The following is a 9,418-nucleotide window of genomic DNA, read 5'->3' on the forward strand; positions in this document are numbered from 1 at the left end:
ATGTGCTACAAATGTTTTTCCCAAGTCTTGTTGAAGATGAGAATGCCATCCAAATATACAATCAAAACTTAGTTTATGAAAAACTATAGGATATCATCCATCATCCTTACGAACATTGTTGGAGCATTAGTCAAGCCAACATGCATGAACAACCACTCAAAATTTCCTTCATTGGTTTTGATGGTTGTCTTCTGTACATCAATTTGTTCAAATGAACCTATTCGTAGCGTGAATTTAGATCATTCTTACTAAAGAACCTGACATCCTTAAGATAATTAGGAATATCATCAATATATGGGATCAGATATCTATTCTTGACAATGATTTTGTTTAGGGCTTTACAATCAATACAATCTCCATTTCCTATCTTTCTTCTACATCAATGCAATTAGACTCTTGCAAGGTGAGTATCTCAGTTGTATGTGGCCCTCTTGGATGAGATCATGAATATGACATTTAATTTCCTCATTCTCTAAGAGAGACTCTATATATATTGGGCCATTAGGTAAAGTAGCATTGGGTTTCAATTCAATTGAGTGTTTTACCTTGTAGTGCAGAGGCACCTCCATAAGTGGAGTGAAAATATCTCTATATGTCTCTACATTCCTACCCACCTACTTATGTTTTGTAGAGAGGCCTCATGTTGACACTATAGTGGTCATAGTGACCTTCCTTTCACCTTTTCATTGGACCATGAAGAGGAAAACTTTATATTTTGAGGGATTTACTTTTGAAACTATTTTCCTAATATAAATGAAATTAGAGTAGTTGGGACAACCTCTGCTACCATGTAGAGTCGGCCTCCTATAGTAATAATGACACTATGGGGATGAGACTCATAAAAAAATGGCATTTCCACATATAAATTTTTCCTAAAATAAGATCACAAACTTCAAGTCGTGAGACATCACATAGTACATCATCTTTGAAGGGATTGATGCCACAGGATAGGTGACATTGCTAGCTAATAGGAATGTGTTGTCCATAGCTCAACCAACCAATGTTTTGTGGTTGGGGTGGTGGCATTTTCAATAGCTTAAATATCATAATGAACTCAACTAATATCAAGTTATTTTGTCTCTCGTTGTCAATGATGAAATGTAGTGGAGTCCCCTTCACCCACATTTGTGAATGGAATAGGTGCTTCCCTTATTTAGGATCTTATAACTATTCTAGTTGGATATTTGTGGTCACGATGATAACATTAGGTTCTACATCAATGATTATATTTCCTTTATCCTATTCCAAATCAAAATCAAACTCAAAATATGTGTCCTTTTCTTTAATATTTTCAAATAATGATTGTTTCAAGTGACATTCATTGGTATTGTGCTAGGGGATTTTTTGGAACTCACACCACTTTTTAGTGCCTGTTAGGAGTTTTATTTGTTGTTTTAAGTCCCCTAAATTAAATCATCGACCAAGGATCGTAATATTTGAGTCACACTGCGTTCCATTTCAGGTTCCAAAATTAAGTACAAAATGTTTAATTCCTCCTTTCCATAAGCACCACAAGCTGAAGTGAAGAATCCTATTAAATTCAATCTTTATCCTATTTAAAATTTCAATAATAACTGACCTATCTTAAGAAGACACTCATAAATGAAACATGCAAACAAATCAATGCAAAGCCTTTATAAAAAATGCTTTAGGATTCACAGTTCAAGTAATATGGATCACTGTTTGTAAAATAATGCCAATCATGATTTAAATAACGCAATCAGTGCATAAACTAAACCATAATACCAAGGTTGGCTTTACTAATCATGATGTAAACAAAGGAGAAGTTATTGCTTAAATTAAAATATTTTAATCGCTGCCTCAGAGGAATTTATCACTAATAACTACAGTTCACCACTCACCACTCAGAAATCTTTTAATCACCTCTCAAAAAATTAAAAGCTTCTAATCACCACTCAGAAATATTCAATAAGGAAATCTTCGATTCAAAAAGGAAATATCACTCAGAAATATTAACTTCTTCAAAATGATGGAAATTACACAGAACCAAAACTCATATGGTATCCATACATTTACTACAGAACCAAAGCCACACCATATTTAATCTAAGTACAAGTGACACTCAACAAACATATTCTTATGCTAAGAAAACAGGAAAGTTTTAACTAAGCAGAATTCTAGTTGTTGGGCCTAGATCCTGGGACATATGAAATCATAACTTTCCATCTTAAAAACTAAATGCACATTGACTTTATTTAATTCAATACTAACTGTATGTAACTTAGAAATTAAACCACTCATTCCAGATTAAAGCTATTACAAACCACTCAGAAAACCTTTCATAATAAGTATTAAACTTCAATCTCAATTCAATCCTTTTTTATCCATGTTAAGTTTGGAATCAACAAATCATGAGAATTTTTCATATAAGCATAATGCTACAGGATCAAAACAAACGAAACACAAAACCAATTTCGAGACTTAAACTATGATGGTCAAACACTATACCTTTCCAAATCAAATGCATTGCTTAAACATTTTGCATCATGCAATCGTATTAAAGGACCATTCATATGTCAAAAATCATCATTCAACGAAATCCTTACTGGTCTTTTGAGAAATGAAATCTATTACATTCGTTTGAGACTTATGAAACAGGGAAAAGATTTTAAGCACGAAATGAAATAGTGATTCTGCAATTCAAACAAGATTCGTGCTGCTAAAGGATGATCACAAATAATTCCTAAGATCTATATTGAGTACAAAACTTGTTTCCAGGTGGTGGTGGGCCCTTGCCACTCCTATAGCAAGCTTAGATTAATTCAATACTGGTTAAAAACTGAATGAAACCCTGACACTTATAGGAAACTTAATGTTGAATCAAAATTATATTGAAGTTTAAAATTCACATTCAAATGTCATATACATTATTTTATCGTCTCTTGAGAAAAGCATACTGCTAAAACTAATCAGCAGTTTGTTCGATTACTCCTTTCGCTAGCTCGATATAGAGCACATCAGGCCTTAAAAAGGTCGATTGATGGAAACTATATATAACTAATTAACCATAAAAAGTAAATAGATAATCATCAAAACTAATTTGGGTTGTATGAAATCTCCATGACTGATTCTCCAGACAGATCTCGAATTAACTAGGCTGGGTCCTATTTCAGCAAAATTGATCTCTTTTTCAAGCATGAAGAGATTCATCTCAAAATGTCTGAGATATCACTTGAATATCGGCTGCTAAACAAGGTAGATAATCATACTGCAAATTTAGATACATAATGGTGAACGATCAGTTCGGTGATGAGCTTTCCATCTTCATGTCCTGTCCATCCAAGTACTAAGACTTCTGCTACCTGTATACATACTTCCAAGTCTACGAGTCCAAGTAATAATTGATTATAAATAACCCAATGGATATGATCCTATTAATATCTACTTAAACTTAATAAAAACAATGAAAATAGTGCTAATTAAGTGTTTAACCTTTAGTGACAAAATATCATGGTTTGATGGTAATGGTGTAGTACAAAAAGGGTATAAAGGGAATAAATGTTGGTAAAAATAGTAAAGAAAGAGGTGTAAATGGGTACAAAAGTGGAGACCAATATCCCCCCAATGCCTAAACGAATGGATGCCCTCATGCATTTACCACTTAGTCATAAAAAAAACAGGGTAGGCCAGTATTTCAAACTCCTACCGCTTTGACCAAAACTTTTAAGCCATGGTTGTTTGTTACTGAAGATTTCTGAAAATACAATGCTACTCTCTAAGCATTAAGACTTTTGACAGACCTCAGTCGAGCCAACTTCCAACAAACTAGTCGCTTGTTCCTTAGCATCAGTGCATCATTCTTAGACACTAGGTAAAGGTTGGTGTCTCAGTACTGGTTGTTGTCATCTCGCACATAACAAAATAGGATCCTATACTTATGTGCTTGCTCCCTCAATTTCATATTTTTATTCTGTAGTTTAGCCACAAGTAGTTGTAGTTTTTCTTCATCAGGAACAAGGGGTGTTTTGACTGGTGTCGTGGGTTTCTAGAAATTACTTCCACCATGAGCAGAGCTGATGCTACTCTTGTTGGGGTTAGATCCCTATTTCTTGTTTCTTGCACTTCTGCTGGGAAGGTGTTGAGGTGGGGAACTACTCAACAAATCTTGATCAATCTCTTGTGGAATGTTTTCTTCAAACAGGGGAGCTTCTACTTCTTCATCCCTTGCATCATGCTTCTTGGTTTCCTGATCAAGGGAAGATAAAACATCAATGGGTTCTTGGTTTTGACTACCTGAAATAGATAACCCCTATCTATACATGCTCCTGGTGCGACGCCGATTTTGGGAGACAGTCAGGTTATATGCTAGTTGCTAAAAAGGAGTAGAAGAGACAGTAGCTAACCCTAAGTCACCATGGAAAATTTTACGCTTTTGTTTAAGAGTGGATCTAACCTTTTCGGCTCAGTATTTGGTGTCATCAATGACAGGTTCGACAACCTATAGAAGCGATTCCTTTTGTTTGTTAGCCTACGATTTCCTAGCAACATCTTTTTTATGCTCAGGTTTGCATTTCCTTATCTTTCTCCCCGTGTATTTCTTCTTCTTCCTCGAATGTGGGGCTTCTTTATCAACTAGTATGTTAGGATCTATTGGGGCTTCTGGAAGTTTTTCCGCAGATTTTCCTTCTTCATTAGTGGTATGTTTTTTTGTTGGACTAGGGTTTGCTCTAGAACTTTGAGGAGTCTTGGCCTTAAGACTTGAGTGTTTTGACATAGAACTAATGAGTCATTATCATCCCTTCATTTAGGTTTCTTCCCCTGGGAAATTCTCGATTAGAAAGTCTTCCCAAGACTTTCGTCTTTTGCTCAACTTTGCTACTACTATCATCTTAATTAAACTGTGGTGGTATGTACTAGTCTCAGAGTTTTTTCCTATCGACTGAACCCCTCTTACCATCTTATGTAGACTTTTATGAAGAAATTAGGGAAAGTTAACCTCTCAGATCTCTGAGAGATGTAACAGTAATCTAATATGATAGACAAAAATAGCGGCATACCTACCTTCACATGTGATGAACCTTTGCAACATTGTGACTAGTGGTTACCACTTCTCATCCAGACAGTTACGCAAAACCCCCCTTGAACAACTCAACATCTGATATGCAAGTTTGAGAAATTTCGCACAATCTGCTATGTCTAGGGGTTCTCTCTTGAAGAACCTTTCACCCGTAGAATAAAATCTCGTTACCTTGGTGATGGATTCCCTGTAATTTTGAATTTAATGTTCCCTATCTCCATAGTCTCTCCATTAAAGTTCTGCAAGAAGGCTACAACCACTTTATCATTATACCCCTGAAACTTCCTTAAAAACCCCATCTAACCTTTATCCTCTAACGATTCCCTACAACTCTCATACTATGGACTCCTAGAAAATTGAACAAAGGTGGGCTCATGTCGATCAACCCCCATGGATAAGTGAAGACAAGTATTGAGAATTTTTGTTGCAGCAACTAATATTCACCATCGTCTTCCTTAACATCTCGAGCAGAGAATTACCATACTAATCCTTTGGCCTTGGAGAATTTTTAAAAGGAAACCATTTAGATGACTAGAGTGACATCCTGCATGTGCAGTGGGGATGATGAATCAGTACTCAACAAGGAGTAGTACAGGTGAGGGAATAGACGGAATGGTGGTGATGAAGGAAATGGGGATTGGTTTTTATGATAGCCAATAGTGTGTCATATACTTGAAATGACAGGAAAGCAGCTTTGAAAAGGATAAATCAATGATAACATGTGGCGTTATAATTAGAATGAGAGGGAGGATGAATGGGGATTAATCATTCATCGAAATAGGGAAGGACTGCAAAATGATAGTAGACAATGGAGATAAATCACTACATATTCTATAATCATATGCTTCTAATTTAGCCCAAGTAAATAAATATTCACATACCTTGGTTCTAACTCATAATAATGTTGGATCTCAAAAACAAGGATATCATTACTAATTTCCATTGTTGGAGATGCATGAGCCTCACAACTAAACTTGTAATGATGAATTAGCTCAGGGTACAAAAATATTCCCAAAATGTCATTAAAGTATCACCTGGAGTGCTGCTAAGCAGAATCTTTGCAATGCTTTTAAAACTTTTCAAAAATTCCAAAAAAAAATTTTGAATGGCCCTGTTAGAGTCGGTCTTGTCAGTCCTCTGTCAGAGATCAATACTCTTTCTGCATTTCATTTTTAGGTGTCTCACCCCATTCACTTAGCTGCATTCCACTAGGGGCATGCCATAACCTGACGGAAGGGCCTTACCATTCATTCCCCTCATGTCTTGTACCTGTTGGCTCAGGTCTTTTCATCAATGTGTATTAAAGTCCATGACATTCAATGTTTTATCTTTTAGTGGATGAGAGTCATTTCGGTCATCAAGTCTAGGGATTGGTCATTTGGTCCTCAAGCAATGTCCAATAAAGCCAGCAAGGCCAGAGGGAGGCTCTTATAAAGTTGTGATTCACATATTTTCATCGTCATATTGATATATTACAATTGTTCTTCAAAACTCTGTTTGAAGAAAAGTCAACAGTTTGTCATTTGTAAAAAAATTTCAAAGTTTCTCAGTGGATTTCTCCAAGCATTGCCCTAGTCTCCTTGACCAAATGCCATGTCAAAAACCCCTACAAAAAGTGCCAAAAATTACATCATTTTAGCTAAAAATTCAAAGGGAAAAGTGAAATACAGAGTTGAATTAAATTAGGAAAAATTGCCAAAATAAAACATTATCAAAGGGGGTTTTGAAGAAACGAAAAGTAAAGCCATGACTCCAAAGTCTTTATATAGGATTCCCACAAGAAACAAAGTCATTATGCATAACAAGGTTATAGAGAAAGCATTGCAAAGTCATTGTGAAGAGTTAGCACGCGTTTTAGGAGAGGTTGGAGGTTTTTTATAGAGCGCGGCACACACATAGAGGGGCGCGACGCACATAGAGAGTGTGGCGCACAGGGCGAGACCCCACAATGGTGAAACTACATGGGCAGAGTGCACACACAAAGCGCGGCGCACTGGGTTTACTGCGTGGCGCACACCCACAAAGGCCCGAAATTGTGCCAAACTTGCAACAAATCACTTTGAAACCCTTCAAATTGACAGGGAGGGTCTACATCTTGCTTGCTCATCAAATTTTGTGGATATGATGATGGTTTATGGCCGTGTATAGTTGCAATAAAAACGTCTAAACCCTACCTCTTGAAATCATCAAAGCCATTGCTCTTAGGGTTGCAAATTGTTGTGTTGAGGCGAAGGTTCCTCCTCCCTTTCATTTTTCCCCTTCTTTCATTTTTTCCCTTTCCCCCTATTCCATTTTTCCCATCTTTCCCTACCCTAAAACAATACTAAACCTCTATTCCCTATCCCCTCCACTCATTTCTCAATGTAAAACCCCAAAACCCTTCCTTATAAAATCCCCAAACCATCCTACATGTCCCTAAAACAAAACTTCTCCCCATAATCCCTAATCCCATCATATTAATCCCCTTCCTAACATTCCATTTTTGCATTGTTCCCCTTGGCGGCAGAGTTCATAACAACACATAGTTTCACTACCATCATCAAAGGGCAGTCCAAGCACAGTCCATATACAACATTCATGGCATCTGAGCATTCATCGGAGTACGAGGTGGAAACTCAAAGTGATTCATCCTCAGAAGAACAGGCTCCCCGGAGACATCATAAAAGTGGAAAACATGTTAGGGATGAGCCAACCACCCTCACAAAATTGCAGGCATGCCCTCTTGCTATGTCATGTTTCCAGCATCTATCATGTTTTGAGTTTTTTCAAAGAGTGGCTAATGTTTGAGTTCATCATGAGTTGGCCCGTCTTTTTGTGCTTCACCTACATGGAGATCACTATATCTTGGCCGGTGTCACCTTCACACTAACACCTAAAACTGTCTCATTAGCAACCGGCATACCGAATGTTGGAGAACCATGGCACAAGAAACAGAAGGTTGATCGGCAGCACTATGAGCCTTACATTAAGGCCAGTTTCTTGAGGCAGCTCACAAGAGTCTTTCCATTCCGATATTTGAAAGATGAATATGCTCCACTCATGAAGTTGATCATGAAGTACTTCAGCTATGAGGGGACGTTCTCTCTTCTATATGCCTATCACATCAGGTTGCTCATGCACTTTACGAGGGTACGGATGATGAACATCCCATATTTCATTTGCAGGAACATAGAGAGGATGAACACCTTCATGCAGCACAAGACCCCTCAGCAGCAACTTAACAGTGTTTATCACTTTGCTCTTATTAAGATTTTGGTGGTTCATCAGTTGGGATTACAGGGAATTACTTGGGATGATTTCATCTCCCATGACCTCTTCAGCACTTCACAGGTATTATCAGAGGTTAAGCATGAGGGTGAACCTTCTCGTCGGTATGAGCGCCATGAGACTGCTAGTGTGTCAGTTTTCATCACATATCAAAAAGGCACCAGACGTTTGTTTGCAGCGACAAAGCGAGTGTTATCTCCACCCGAGGTGGAAGGGGCCTCGCTTCCTCCATCAGCATCACAGGAACAGGAAAAAAGCAAGGAGCCAATGCAGGATGAGAGGCCTTCAGGTGAGCCATCAGGTGAATGAGAGACCGAATTCGTTCTCCTTCATGATGATGAGACAGATACAGAACTGACAAATGCATAACTTAAAGAGATCATCTAGGAGCAGCAAGCAGAGATTCAAGCCTTGTCCCTTGATTTTGAAAGAGTCAAATGGAACATGAAATATCTGGAGTAGAGGAACAAACAGCGAGAGGATTAGCAAGCGATCATGGAGCTACAAAACATTCGTGAGCATCGCCAAGCTGCACAAAGGAGAAGAGTTGAGCTCACATCATTGGAGCAAGAGATTAATGAGGATCGGGAGGCCAATCTCGAGAGAGTTAACATGCACTTAGAGAGGCTTTTGGACAAGGCCAAAAAGGACCATGCATTTCTGAGACACATGGCTTTCCACTACATGGCGTGAAACAAAGTGTGCAAGGCCCAAATGAGGAATTTGAAGGCGAAATTGAGGAAGGTAATCAAGAAGCAAAAGAGGCAAAGGGAGCTCGATCAACTTCAGATATTTGCCAAAGCCTCTTTGGCCCAGCATACCACTTGATAAGGAAGCTCCAGCCCAAATTTCAAGAAATTTGGGGCATTTTTGGTGTTTTTGGAAATTTTTGTGCAAAAAACAGGGTTTTTCTCCCTGTGTGCCGCGCCACTAGCGCGACGCTTAGGATTGGGAGCTCAAAATTACAAATGGTTTGAATTTTTGGATTCATCATGAAAAATGATGACTACTGGTGCATGGACAAGAATTTTGGGCAAGTTTTGAGTCCCCAGGAGGTCAAAAACACTCAAAAAATGACCTCTCTACCCCTATTTTGACACACAGGAAGCAGTC

Source organism: Pinus tabuliformis, chromosome 3_1 (genome assembly GCF_031772625.1).
Source record: "Pinus tabuliformis cultivar Carrire ecotype Pingquan chromosome 3_1, CPIR1, whole genome shotgun sequence".
In the NCBI taxonomy this organism is placed as follows: domain Eukaryota; kingdom Viridiplantae; phylum Streptophyta; class Pinopsida; order Pinales; family Pinaceae; genus Pinus; species Pinus tabuliformis.